Raw genomic sequence first — 14,531 nt, forward strand, 5'->3', positions numbered from 1 at the left:
TACTCATACGGTATTGCACCGTTTTGGTGAGGTTTGGTACCGTATGGATGTACTCGTACGGTATTGTACTGTTTTGGTGTGGTTTGGTACCGTATGGATGTACTCGTACGGTATTGCATCATTTTGGTGTGGTTTGGTACCGTATGGATGTACTCGTACGCTATTGCACCGTTTTGGTGTGGTTTTGTACCGTATGGATGTACTCGTACGGTATTGTACCGTTTTGGTGTGTTTTGGTACCGTAACGAAGTACTCCTACGGTATTGTACCGTTTTCGTGTGGTTTGGTACCGTATGGTTGTACTCGTACAGTATTGCACCGTTTTGGTGTGGTTTGGCACCGTTTGGATGTACTCGTACGGTATTGGTCCGTTTTGGTGTGGTTTGGTACCATATGGATGTACTCGTACGGTATTGCACCGTTTTGGTGTGGTTTGGTACCGTAACGAAGTACTCGTAAGGTATTGTACCGTTTTGGTGTGGTTTGGTACCTTGTGGATGTACTCGTACGGTATTGCACCGTTTTGGTGTGGTTTGGTACAGTAACGAAGTACTCGCAAGGTATTGTACCGTTTTGGTGTGGTTTGGTACCGTATGGATGTACTCGTACGGTATTGCACCGTTTTGGTGTGGTTTGGTACCGTATGGATGTACTCGTACGGTATTGCACTGTTTTGGTGTGGTTTGGTACCGTAACGAAGTACTCGTAATGTATTGTACCGTTTTGGTGTGGTTTGGTACCGTATGGATGTACTCGTACTGTGTTACACCGTTTTGGTGTGGTTTGGTACCGTATGGATGTACTCGTACGGTATTGTACCATTTTGGTGAGGTTTGTTACCGTCTGGATGTACTCGTACGGTATTGCACCGTTTTGGTGTGGTTTGGTACCGTATGGATGCACTCGTACGGTATTGCACCGTTTTGGTGAGGTTTCGTACCGTATGGATGTACATGTACGTTATTGCACCGTTTTGGTGAGGTTTGGTACCGTATGGATGTACTCGTACGGTATTGCACCGTTTTGGTGAGGTTTGGTACCGTAACGAAGTACTCTTAATGTATTGTACCGTTTTGGCGTGGTTTGGTACCGTATGGATGTACTCGTACGGTATTGCACGGTTTTGGTGTGGTTTGGCACCTTGTGGATGTACTCGTACGGTATTGTACCGTTTTGGTGTGGTTTGGTACCTTATGGATGTACTCGTACGGTATTGCACCATTTTGGTGTGGTTTGGTACCGTAACGAAGTACTCGTAAGGTATTGTACCGTTTTGGTTTGGTTCGGTACCCTATGGATGTACTCGTACGGTATTGCACCGTTTTGGTGTGGTTTTGTACCGTATCGTTGTACTCGTACTGTATTGCACCGTTTTGGTGAGGTTTGGTACCATAGGGATGTACTCGTACGGTATTGTACCATTTTGGTGAGGTTTGTTACCGTATGGATGTGCTCGTACGGTATTGCACCGTTTTGGTGTGGTTTGGTACCGTATGGATGTACTCGTACGGTATTGCACCGTTTTGGTGTGGTTTGGTACCGTATGGATGTACTCGTACGGTATTGCACCATTTTGGTGTGATTTGGTACCGTATGGATGTACTCGTACGGTATTATACCGTTTTGGTGAGGTTTGTTACCGTATGGATGTACTCGTACGGTATTGCCCCGTTTTGGTGTGGTTTGGTACCGTATGGATGTACTCGTACGGTATTGCACCGTTTTGGTGAGGTTTCGTACCGTATGGATGTACTCGTACGGTATTGCACCATTTGGGTGTGGTTTGGGGCCGTATGGATGTACTCGTACGGTATTGTACCGTTTTGGTGTGGTTTGGTACCGTAACGAAGTACTCGTACGGTATTGTACCGTTTTAGTGTGGTTTGGTACCTTATGGATGTACTCGTACGGTATTGCACCGTTTTGGTGAGGTTTGTTTCCGTATGGATGTACTCATATGGTTTTGTACCATTTTGGTACCGTAACGAAGTACTCGTAAGTTACTGTACCGTTTTGGTGTGGATTGGTACCGTATGGATGTACTCGTACGGTATTGCACCGTTTTGGTGTGGTTTGGTACCTTGTGGATGTACTCGTACGGTATTGTACCGTTTTGGTGTGGTTTGGTACCTTATGGATGTACTCGTACGGTATTGCACCATTTTGGTGTGGTTTGGTACCGTAACGAAGTACTCGTAAGGTATTGTACCGTTTTTGTTTGGTCGGTACCGTATGGATGTACTCGTACGGTATTGCACCGTTTTGGTGTGGTTTGGTACCGTATCGTTGTACTCGTACCGTATTGCACCATTTTGGTGAGGTTTGGTACCATAGGGATGTACTCGTACGGTATTGTACCATTTTGGTGAGGTTTGTTACCGTATGGATGTGCTCGTACGGTATTGCACCGTTTTGGTGTGGTTTGGTACCGTATGGATGTACTTGTACGGTATTGCACCGTTTTGGTGTGGTTTGGTACCGTATGGATGTACTCGTACGGTATTGCACCGTTTTGGTGTAATTTGGTACCGTATGGATGTACTCGTACGGTATTATACCGTTTTGGTGAGGTTTGTTACCGTATGGATGTACTCGTACGGTATTGCCCCGTTTTGGTGTGGTTTGGTACCGTATGGATGTACTCGTACGGTATTGCACCGTTTTGGTGAGGTTTCGTACCGTATGGATGTACTCGTACGGTATTGCACCATTTGGGTGTGGTTTGGTGCCGTATGGATGTAGTCGTACGGTATTGTACCGTTTTGGTGTGGTTTGGTACCGTAACGAAGTACTCGTACGGTATTGTACCGTTTTAGTGTGGTTTGGTACCGTATGGATGTACTCGTACGGTATTGCACCGTTTTGGTTAGGTTTGGTACCGTATGGATGTACTCGTACAGTTTTGTACTGTTTTGGAGTGGTTTTGTACCGTAACGAAACGCTCGTACGGTATTGTACCGTTTTGGTGTGGTTTTGTACCGTATGGATATGCTCGTACGGTATTGCACCGTTTTGGTGTGGTTTGGTACAGTATGGATGTACGCGTACGGTATTGCACCGTTTTGGTGAGGTTTGTTTCCGTATGGATGTACTCGTATGGTTTTGTACCATTTTGGTACCGTAACGAAGTACTCGTAAGTTATTGTACCGTTTTGGTGTGGATTGGTACCGTATGGATGTACTCGTACGGTATTGCACCGTTTCGGTGTGGTTTGGTACCTTATGGATGTACTCGTACGGTATTGTACCGTTTTGGTGTGGTTTGGTACAGTATGGATGTACGCGTACGGTATTGCACCGTTTTGGTGAGGTTTGTTTTCGTATGGATGTACTCGTATGGTTTTGTACCATTTTGGTACCTTAACGAAGCACTCGTACGGTATTGTACCGTTTTTATGTGGTTTGGTACCGTATGGATGTACTTGTACGGTATTGCACCGTTTTGGTGTGGTTTGGTACCGTAGCGAAGTACTCGTACGGTATTTTACCGTTTTGGTGTGGTTTGGTACCGTAGCGAAGTACTCGTACGGTATTGTACCGTTTTGGTGTGGTTTGGTACCGTATGGATGTACTCGTACGGTATTGCACCGTTTTGGTGTGCTTTGGTACCGTATGGATGTACTCGTACGGTATTGCACCATTTTGGTGTGGTTTGGTACTGTAACGAAGTACTCGTACGCTATTGCACCGTTTTGGTTTGGTTTTGTACCGTATGGATGTACTCGTACGGTATTGTACCGTTTTGGTGTGTTTTGGTACCGTAACGAAGTACTCCTACGGTATTGTACCGTTTTCGTGTGGTTTGGTACCGTATGGATGTACTCGTACGGTATTGCACCGTTTTCGTGTGGTTTGGCACCGTTTGGATGTACTCGTACGGTATTGGTCCGTTTTGGTGTGGTTTGGTACCGTATGGATGTACTCGTACGGTATTGCACCGTTTTGGTGTGGTTTAGTACCGTAACGAAGTACTCGTAAGTTATTGTACCGTTTTGGTGGGGTTTGGTACCGTATGGATGTACTCGTACGGTATTGCACCGTTTTGGTGTGCTTTGGTACCGTATGGATGTACTCGTACGGTATTGCACCGTTTTGGTGTGGTTTGGTACCGTATGGATGTACTCGTACGGTATTGCACCATTTTGGTGTGGTTTGGTGCCGTATGGATGTACTCGTACGGTATTGTACCGTTTTGGTGTGGTTTGGTACCGTAACGAAGTACTCGTACGGTATTGTACCGTTTTGGTGTGGTTTGGTACCGTATGGATGTACTCCTACGGTATTGCACCGTTTTGGTGAGGTATGGTACCGTTTGGATGTACTCGTACGGTATTGTACTGTTTTGGTGTGGTTTGGTACCGTATGGATGTACTCGTACGGTATTGCATCATTTTGGTGTGGTTTGGTACCGTATGGATGTACTCGTACGCTATTGCACCGTTTTGGTGTGGTTTTGTACCGTATGGATGTACTCGTACGCTATTGTACCGTTTTGGTGTGTTTTGGTACCGTAACGAAGTACTCCTACGGTATTGTACCGTTTTCGTGTGGTTTGGTACCGTATGGTTGTACTCGTACGGTATTGCACCGTTTTGGTGTGGTTTGGCACCGTTTGGATGTACTCGTACGGTATTGGTCCGTTTTGGTGTGGTTTGGTACCGTATGGATGTACTCGTACGGTATTGCACCGTTTTGGTGTGGTTTGGTACCGTAACGAAGTACTCGTAAGGTATTGTACCGTTTTGGTGTGGCTTGGTACCGTATGGATGTACTCGTACGGTATTGCACCGTTTTGGTGTGGTTTGGTACCTTGTGGATGTACTCGTACGGTATTGCACCGTTTTGGTGTGGTTTGGTACGGTAACGAAGTACTCGCAAGGTATTGTACCGTTTTGGTGTGGTTTGGTACCGTATGGATGTACTCGTACGGTATTGCACCGTTTTGGTGTGGTTTGGTACCGTAACGAAGTACTCGTTATGTATTGTACCGTTTTGGTGTGGTTTGGTACCGTATGGATGTACTCGTACAGTGTTGCACCGTTTTGGTGTGGTTTGGTACCGTATGGATGTACTCGTACGGTATTGTACCGTTTTGGTGAGGTTTGTTACCGTATGGATGTACTCGTACGGTATTGCATCGTTTTGGTGTGTTTTGGTTTGGTACCGTATGGATGCACTCGTACGGTATTGCACCGTTTTGGTGAGGTTTCGTACCGTATGCATGTACTTGTACGTTATTGCACCGTTTTGGTGAGGTTTGGTACCGTATGGATGTACTCGTACGGTATTGCACCGTTTTGGTGTGGTTTGGTACCGTAACGAAGTACTCGTAAGGTATTGTACCGTTTTGGTGTGGTTTGGTACCGTATGGATGTACTCGTACGGTATTGCACCGTTTTGGTGTGGTTTGGTACCATGTGGATGTACTCGTACGGTATTGTACCGTTTTGGAGTGGTTTGGTACCGTATAGATGTACTCGTACGGTATTGCACCGTTTTGGTGTGGTTTGGTACCGTAACGAAGTGCTCGTAAGGTATTGTACCGTTTTGGTGTGGTTTGGTACCGTATGGATGTACTCGTACGGTATTGCACCGTTTTGGTGTGGTTTGGTACCGTATCGTTGTACTCGTACGGTATTGCACCATTTTGGTGAGGTTTGGTACAGTAGGGATGTACTCGTACGGTATTGTACCGTTTTGGTGAGGTTTGTTACCGTATGGATGTGCTCGTACGCTATTGCACCGTTTTGGTGTGGTTTGGTACCGTATGGATGTCCTCGTACGGTATTGCACCGTTTTGGTGTGATTTGGTACCGTATGGATGTACTCGTACGGTATTGTACCGTTTTGGTGAGGTTTGTTACCGTATGGATGTACTCGTACGGTATTGCACCGTTTTGGTGTGGTTTGGTACCGTATGGATGTACTCGTACAGTATTGCACCGTTTTGGTGAGGTTTCGTACCGTATGGATGTACTCGTACGGTATTGCACCGTTTTGGTGTGGTTTGGTGCCGTATGGATGTGCTCGTACAGTATTGTACCGTTTTGGTGTGGTTTGGTACCGTATGGATGTACTCGTACGGTATTGCACCGTTTTGGTGAGGTTTGGTACCGTATGGATGTACTCGTACGGTATTGTACTGTTTTGTTGTGGTTTGTTCCGTAACGAAGCGCTCGTACGGTATTGTGACGTTTTGGTGTGGTTTGGTACCGTATGGATGTACTCGTACGGTATTGCACCGTTTTGGTGTGGTTTGGTACCGTATGGATGTACTAGTACGCTATTGCGCCGTTTTGGTGTGGTTTTGTTCCGTATGGATGTACTCGTACGGTATTGTACCGTTTTGGTGTGTTTTGGTACCGTAACGAAGTACTCCAACGGTATTGTACCGTTTTCTTGTATTTTGGTACCGTATGGATGTACTAATACAGTATTGCACCGTTTTTGTGTGGTTTCGTACCGTAACGAAGTACTCGTAAGGTATTGTACCGTTTGGTACGGTATGGATGTAGTCGTACGGTATTGCACCGTTTTGGTGTGGTTTGGTACCATATGGATGTACTCGTACGGTATTGCACCGTTTTGGTGTGGTTTGGTACCGTATGGATGTACTCGTACGGTCTTGCACCGTTTTGGTGTGGTTTGGTACCGTATGGATGTACTCGTACCGTATTGCACCGTTTTGGTGAGGTTTCGTACCGTATGGATGTACTGGTACGTTATTGCACCGTTTTGGTGAGGTTTGGTACCGTATGGATGTACTCGTACGGTATTGCACCGTTTTGGCGAGGTTTGGTACCGTATGGATGTACACGTATGGTATTGCACCGTTTTGGTGTGGTTTGGTACCGTATGGATGTACTCGTACTGTATTGCACCGTTTTGGTGTGGTTTGGTACCCCGTATGGATGTACTCGTACTGTATTGCACCGTTTTGGTGTGGTTTGGTACCGTAACGAAGTACTCGTACGGTATTGAACCGTTTTGGTGTCGCTTGGTACCGTATAGATGTACTCGTACGGTATTGTACTATTTTTGTGAGGTTTGGTACCGTAACGAAGCTCTCGTAAGGTATTGCACCGTTTTGGTGTGGTTTGGTACCGTAGCGAAGTACTCGTACGGTATTGTACCATTTTGGTGTGGTTTGGTACCGTAACGAAGTACTCGTAAGGTATTGTACCGTTTCGGTGTGGTCTGGTACCGTATGGATGTACTCGTACGGTATTGCATCGTTTTGGTGTGGTTTGGTACCGTATGGATGTACTCGTACGGTATTGTATTGTTTTGGTGAGGTTTGTTACCGTATGGATGTACTCGTACGGTATTGCACCGTTTTGGTGAGGTTTGGTACCGTATGGATGTGCTCGTACGGTATTGCACCGTTTTGGTTTGGTTTGGTACCGTAGCGAAGTACTCGTACGGTATTGTACCATTTTGGTGTGGTTTGGTACCGTATGGATGTACTCGTAAGGTATTGCACCGTTTTTTGTGTGGTTTGGTACCGTATGGATGTACTCGTACGATATTTCACCGTTTTGGTGTGGTTTGGTACCGTATGGATGTACTCGTACGGTACTGCACCGTTTTGTTGTGGTTTGGTACCATAACGAAGTACTCGTAATGTATTGTACCGTTTTGGTGTGGTTTGGTACCGTTTGGATGTACTCGTACGGTATTGCACCGTTTTGGTGTGGTTTGGTACCGTATGGATTACTCGTACAGTATTGTACCGTTTTGGTGAGGTTTGTTACCGTATGGATGTACTCGTACGGTATTGCACCGTTTTGGTGTGGTTTGGTACCGTATGGATGTACTCGTACGGTATTGCACAGTTTTGGTGAGGTTTCGTACCGTATGGATGTACTTGTACGTTATTGCACCGTTTTGGTGAGGTCCGGTACCGTATGGATGTACTCGTACGGTATTGCACCGTTTTGGTGTGGTTTGGTACTGTAACGAAGTACTCGTAAGGTATTGTACCGTTTTGGTGTGGTTTGGTACTGTATGGATGTACTCGTACGGTATTGCACCGTTTTGGTGTGGTTTGGTACCTTATGGATGTACTTGTACGGTATTGTACCGTTTTGGTGTGGTTTGGTACCGTATGGATGTACTCGTACGGTATTGCACCGTTTTGGTGTGGTTTGGTACCGTAACGAATTACTCGTACGGTATTGAACCGTTTTGGTGTGGTTTGGTACCGTATGGATGTACTCGTACGGTATTGTACTATTTTTGTGTGGTTTGGTACCGTAACGAAGCTCTCGTACGGTATTGCACCGTTTTGGTGTGGTTTGGTACCGTATGGATGTACTCGTAGGGTATTGCACCGTTTTGGTGTGGTTTGGTACCGTATGGATGTACTCGTACGGTATTGCACAGTTTTGGTGAGGTTTCGTACCGTATGGATGTACTTGTACGTTATTGCACCGTTTTGGTGTGGTTTGGTACTGTAACGAAGTACTCGTAAGGTATTGTACCGTTTTGGTGTGGTTTGGTACTGTATGGATGTACTCGTACGGTATTGCACCGTTTTGGTGTGGTTTGGTACCTTATGGATGTACTTGTACGGTATTGTACCGTTTTGGTGTGGTTTGGTACCGTATGGATGTACTCGTAGGGTATTGCACCGTTTTGGTGTGGTTTGGTACCGTATGGATATACTCGTACGGTATTGCACCGTTTTGGTGAGGTTTGGTACTGTATGGATGTACTCGTACGGTATTGCACCGTTTTGGTGTGGTTTGGTACCGTAACGAAGTACTCGTAAGGGATTGTACCGTTTTGGTGTGGTTTGGTACCGTATGGATGTACTCGTACGGTATTGCACCGTTTTGGTGTGGTTTGGTACCGTAACGAAGTACTCGTAAGGTATTGTACCGTTTTCGTGTGGTTTGGTACGGTATGGATGTACTCGTACGGTATTGCACCGTTTTGGTGTGGTTTGGTACCTTATGGATGTACTCGTACGGTATTGTACCGTTTTGGTGTGGTTTGGTTCCGTATGGATGTACTCGTACGATATTGCACCGTTTTGGTGTGGTTTGGTACCGTAACGAATTACTCGTACGGTATTGAACCGTTTTGGTGTGGTTTGGTACCGTATGGATGTACTCGTACGGTATTGTACTATTTTTGTTGTGTTTGGTACCGTAACGAAGCTCTCGTACGGTATTGCACCGTTTTTGCGTAGTTTGGTACCGTATGGATGTACTCGTAGGGTATTGCACCGTTTTGGTGTGGTTTGGTACCGTATGGATGTACTCGTACGGTATTGCCCCGTTTTGGTGTGGTTTGGTACCGTAACGAAGTCCTCGTAAGGAATTGTACCGTTTTGGTGTGGTTTGGTACCGTATGGATGTACTGGTACGGTATTGCACCGTTTTGGTGTGATTTGGTACCGTATGGATGTACTTGTACGGTATTGTACCGTTTTGGTGAGTTTTGGTACCGTAACGAAGTACTCCTACGGTATTGTACCGTTTTCGTGTGGTTTGGTACCGTATGGATGTACTCGTACGGTATTGGACCGTTTTGGTGAGGTTTGTTACCGTATGGATGTACTCGTACGGTATTGCACCGTTTTGGTGTGGTTTTGTACCGTATGGATGTACTTGTACGGTATTGTGCCATTTTGGTGAGTTTTGGTACCGTAACGAAGTACTCCTACGGTATTGTACCGTTTTCGTGTGGTTTGGTACCGTATGGATGTACTCGTACGGTATTGGACCGTTTTGGTGTGGTTTGATACCGTATGGATGTACTCGTACGGTATTGCACTGTTTTGGTGTGGTTTGGTACCGTATGGATGTACTCGTACGGTATTGCACCTTTTTGGTGTGGTTTGGTACCGTATGGACGTACTTGTACGGTATTGCACCGTTTTGGTGAGGTTTGGTACCGTTTGCATGTACTCGTACGGTATTGTACTGTTTTGGTGTGGTTTGGAACCGTAACGAAGTACTCCTACGGTATTGTACCGTTTTCATGTGGTTTGGTACCGTATGGATGTACTCGTACGGTATTGGACCGTTTTGGTGTGGTTTGGTACAGTATGGATGTACTCGTAGGGTATTGCACCGTTTTGGTGTGGTTTGGTACCGTATGGATGTACTGGTACGGTATTGCACCGTTTTGGTGTGATTTGGTACCGTATGGATGTACTCGTACGGTATTGTACCGTTTTGGTGAGGTTTGATACCGTATGGATGTACTCGTACGGTATTGCACCGTTTTGGTGTGGTTTTGTACCGTATGGATGTACTTGTACGGTATTGTACCGTTTTGGTGTGTTTTGGTACCGTAACGAAGTACTCCTACGGTATTGTACCGTTTTCGTGTGCTTTGGTACCGTATGGATGTACTCGTACGGTATTGCACCGTTTTGGTGTGGTTTGGCATCGTATGGATGTACTCGTACGGTATTGGTCCGTTTTGGTGTGGTTTGGTACCGTATGGATGTACTCGTATGGTATTGCACTGTTTGGTGAGGTTTCGTACCGTATGGATGTTCTTGTACGTTATTGCACCGTTTTGGTGAGGTTTGGTACTGTATGGATGTACTCGTACGGTATTGCACCGTTTTGGTGTGGTTTGGTACCTTATGGATGTACTCGTACGGTATTGTACCGTTTTGGTGTGGTTTGGTATCGTATGGATGTACTCGTACGGTATTGCACCGTTTTGGTGTGGTTTGGTACCGTAACAAAGTACTCGTAAGGTATGGTACCGTTTTGGTGTGGTTTGGTACCGTATGGATGTACTCGTACGGTATTGCACCGTTTTGGTGTGGTTTGGTACCGTATGGATGTACTCGTACGGTATTGTACCGTTTTGGTGAGGTTTGTTACCGTATGGATGTACTCGTATGGTATTGCACCGTTTTTGTGTGGTTTGGTACCGTTTGGATGTACTCGTACGGTATTGCACCGTTTTGGTGAGGTTTCGTACCGTATGGATGTACTGGTACGTTATTGCACCGTTTTGGTGAGGTTTGGTATCGTATGGATGTACTCGTACGGTATTGCACCGTTTTGGTGAGGTTTGGTGCCGTATGGATGTACTCGTACGGTATTGCACCGTTATGGTGTGGTTTGGTACCGTAACGAAGTACTCGTAAGGTATTGTACCGTTTTGGTGTGGTTTGGTACCGTATGGATGTACTCGTACGGTATTGCACCGTTTTGGTGTGGTTTGCTACCTTATGGATTTACTCGTAGGGTATTGTACCGTTTTGGTGTGGTTTGGTACCGTATGGATATACGCGGACGGTATTGCACCGTTTTGGTGAGGTTTGTTACCGTATGGATGTACTCGTATGGTTTTGTACCGTTTTGGTGTGGTTTGGTACCGTAACGAAGCACTCGTACGGTATTGTACCGTTTTTATGTGGTTTGGTACCGTATGGATGTACTCGTACGGTATTGCACCGTTTTGGTGTGGCTTGGTACCGTAGCGAAGTACTCGTACGGTATTGTACCGTTTTGGTGTGGTTTGGTACCGTAGATAAAGTACTCGTACGGTATTGTACCATTTTGGTGTGGTTTGGTACCGTATGGATGTACTCGTACGGTATTGCACCGTTTTGGTGTGGTTTGGTACCGTATGGATGTACTCGTAAGGTATTGCACCGTTTTGGTGTGGTTTGGTACCGTATGGATGTACTCGTACGGTATTGCACCGTTTTGGTGTGGTTTGGTACCGTAACGAAGTAATCGTAATGTATTGTACCGTTTTGGTATGGTTTGGTACCGTTTGGATGTACTCGTACGGTATTGCACCGTTTTGTTGTGGTTTGGTACCGTATGGATTACTCATACAGTATTGTACCGTTTATGTGAAGTTTGTTACCGTATGGATGTACTCGTACGGTATTGCACCGTTTTGGTGTGGTTTGGTACCGTATGGATGTACTCGTACGGTATTGCACCGTTTTGGTGAGGTTTGGTACCGTATGGATGTACTCGTACGGTATTGCACCGTTTTGGTGTGGTTTGGAACCGTAACGAAGTACTCGTAAGGTATTGTACCGTTTTGGTGTGGTTTGGTACCGTATGGATGTACTCGTACGGTATTGCACCGTTTTGGTGTGGTTTGGTACCGTAACGAAGTACTCGTAAGGTATTGTTCCGTTTTGGTGTGGTTTGGTACCGTATGGATGTACTCGTACGGTATTGCACCGTTTTGGTGTGGTTTGGTACCTTATGGATGTACTCGTACGGTATTGTACCGTTTTGGTGAGGTTTGTTACCGTATGGATGTACTCGTATGGTATTGCACCGTTTTTGTGTGGTTTGGTACCGTTTGGATGTACTCGTACGGTATTGCACCGTTTTGGTGAGGTTTCGTACCGTATGGATGTACTGGTACGTTATTGCACCGTTTTGGTGAGGTTTGGTATCGTATGGATGTACTCGTACGGTATTGCACCGTTTTGGTGAGGTTTGGTGCCGTATGGATGTACTCGTACGGTATTGCACCGTTATGGTGTGGTTTGGTACCGTAACGAAGTACTCGTAAGGTATTGTACCGTTTTGGTGTGGTTTGGTACCGTATGGATGTACTCGTACGGTATTGCACCGTTTTGGTGTGGTTTGCTACCTTATGGATTTACTCGTAGGGTATTGTACCGTTTTGGTGTGGTTTGGTACCGTATGGATATACGCGGACGGTATTCCACCGTTTTGGTGAGGTTTGTTACCGTATGGATGTACTCGTATGGTTTTGTACCGTTTTGGTGTGGTTTGGTACCGTAACGAAGCACTCGTACGGTATTGTACCGTTTTTATGTGGTTTGGTACCGTATGGATGTACTCGTACGGTATTGCACCGTTTTGGTGTGGCTTGGTACCGTAGCGAAGTACTCGTACGGTATTGTACCGTTTTGGTGTGGTTTGGTACCGTAGATAAAGTACTCGTACGGTATTGTACCATTTTGGTGTGGTTTGGTACCGTATGGATGTACTCGTACGGTATTGCACCGTTTTGGTGTGGTTTGGTACCGTATGGATGTACTCGTAAGGTATTGCACCGTTTTGGTGTGGTTTGGTACCGTATGGATGTACTCGTACGGTATTGCACCGTTTTGGTGTGGTTTGGTACCGTAACGAAGTACTCGTAAGGTATTGTACCGTTTTGGTGTGGTTTGGTACTGTGTGGATGTACTCGTATGGTATTGCACTGTTTTGGTGTGGTTTGGTACCTTATGGATGTACTGATACGGTATTGTACCGTTTTGGTGTGGTTTGGTATCGTATGGATGTACTCGTACGGTATTGCACCGTTTTGGTGTGGTTTGGTACCGTAACGAAGTACTCGTAAGGTATTGTACCGTTTTTGTGTGGTTTGGTACCGTATGGATGTACTCGTACGGTATTGCACCGTTTTGGTGTGGTTTGGTACCGTATGGATGTACTCGTACGGTATTGTACCGTTTTGGTGAGGTTTGTTACCGTATGGATGTACTCGTACGGTATTGCACCGATTTGGTGTGGTTTTGTACCGTATGGATGTACTCGTACGGTATTGTACCGTTTTGGTGTGTTTTGGTACCGTAACGAAGTACTCCTTCGGTATTGTACCGTTTTCGTGTGCTTTGGTACCGTATGGATGTACTCGCACGGTATTGCACCGTTTTGGTGTGGTTTGGCATCGTATGGATGTACTCGTACGGTATTGGTCCGTGTTGGTGTGGTTTGGTACCGTATGGATGTACTCGTACGGTTTTGCACCGTTTTGGTGTGGTTTGGTACCGTAACGAAGTACTCTTAAGGTATTGTACTGTTTTGGTGTGGTTTGGTACCGTATGGATGTACTCGTACGGTATTGCGCTGTTTTGGTGTGGTTTGGAACCGTATGGATGTACTCGTACGGTATTGCACCGTTTTGGTGAGGTTTCGTACCGTATGGATGTACTCGTACGGTATTGGTCCGTTTTGGTGTGGTTTGGTACCGTATGGATGTACTCGTACGGTTTTGCACCGTTTTGGTGTGGTTTGGTACCGTATGGATGTACTCGTACGGTATTGCACCGTTTTGGTGTGGTTTGGTACCGTAACGAAGTACTCGTAAGGTATTGTACCGTTTTGGTGTGGTTTGGTACCGTATCGTTGTACTCGTACGGTATTGGACCGTTTTGGTGAGGTTTGGTACTGTAGGGATGTACTCGTACGGTATTGCACCGTTTTGGTGAGGTTTTTTTACCGTATGGATGTGCTCGTACGGTATTGCACCGTTTTGGTGTGGTTTGGTACCGTATGGATGTACTCGTAGGGTATTGCACCGTTTTGGTGTGGTTTGGTGCCGTATGGATGTACTCGTACGGTATTGCACCATTTTGGTGTGGTTTGGTACCGTAACGAAGTACTCGTAAGGAATTGTACCGTTTTCGTGTGGTTTGGTACCGTATGGATGTACTGGTACGGTATTGCACCGTTTTAGTGTGATTTGGTACCGTATGGATGTACTCGTACGGTATTGTACCGTTTTGGTGAGGTTTGTTAACGTATGGATGCACTCGTACGGTATTG

Source organism: Rhododendron vialii, chromosome 9a, assembly GCF_030253575.1.
Source record: "Rhododendron vialii isolate Sample 1 chromosome 9a, ASM3025357v1".
In the NCBI taxonomy this organism is placed as follows: Eukaryota; Viridiplantae; Streptophyta; class Magnoliopsida; order Ericales; family Ericaceae; genus Rhododendron; species Rhododendron vialii.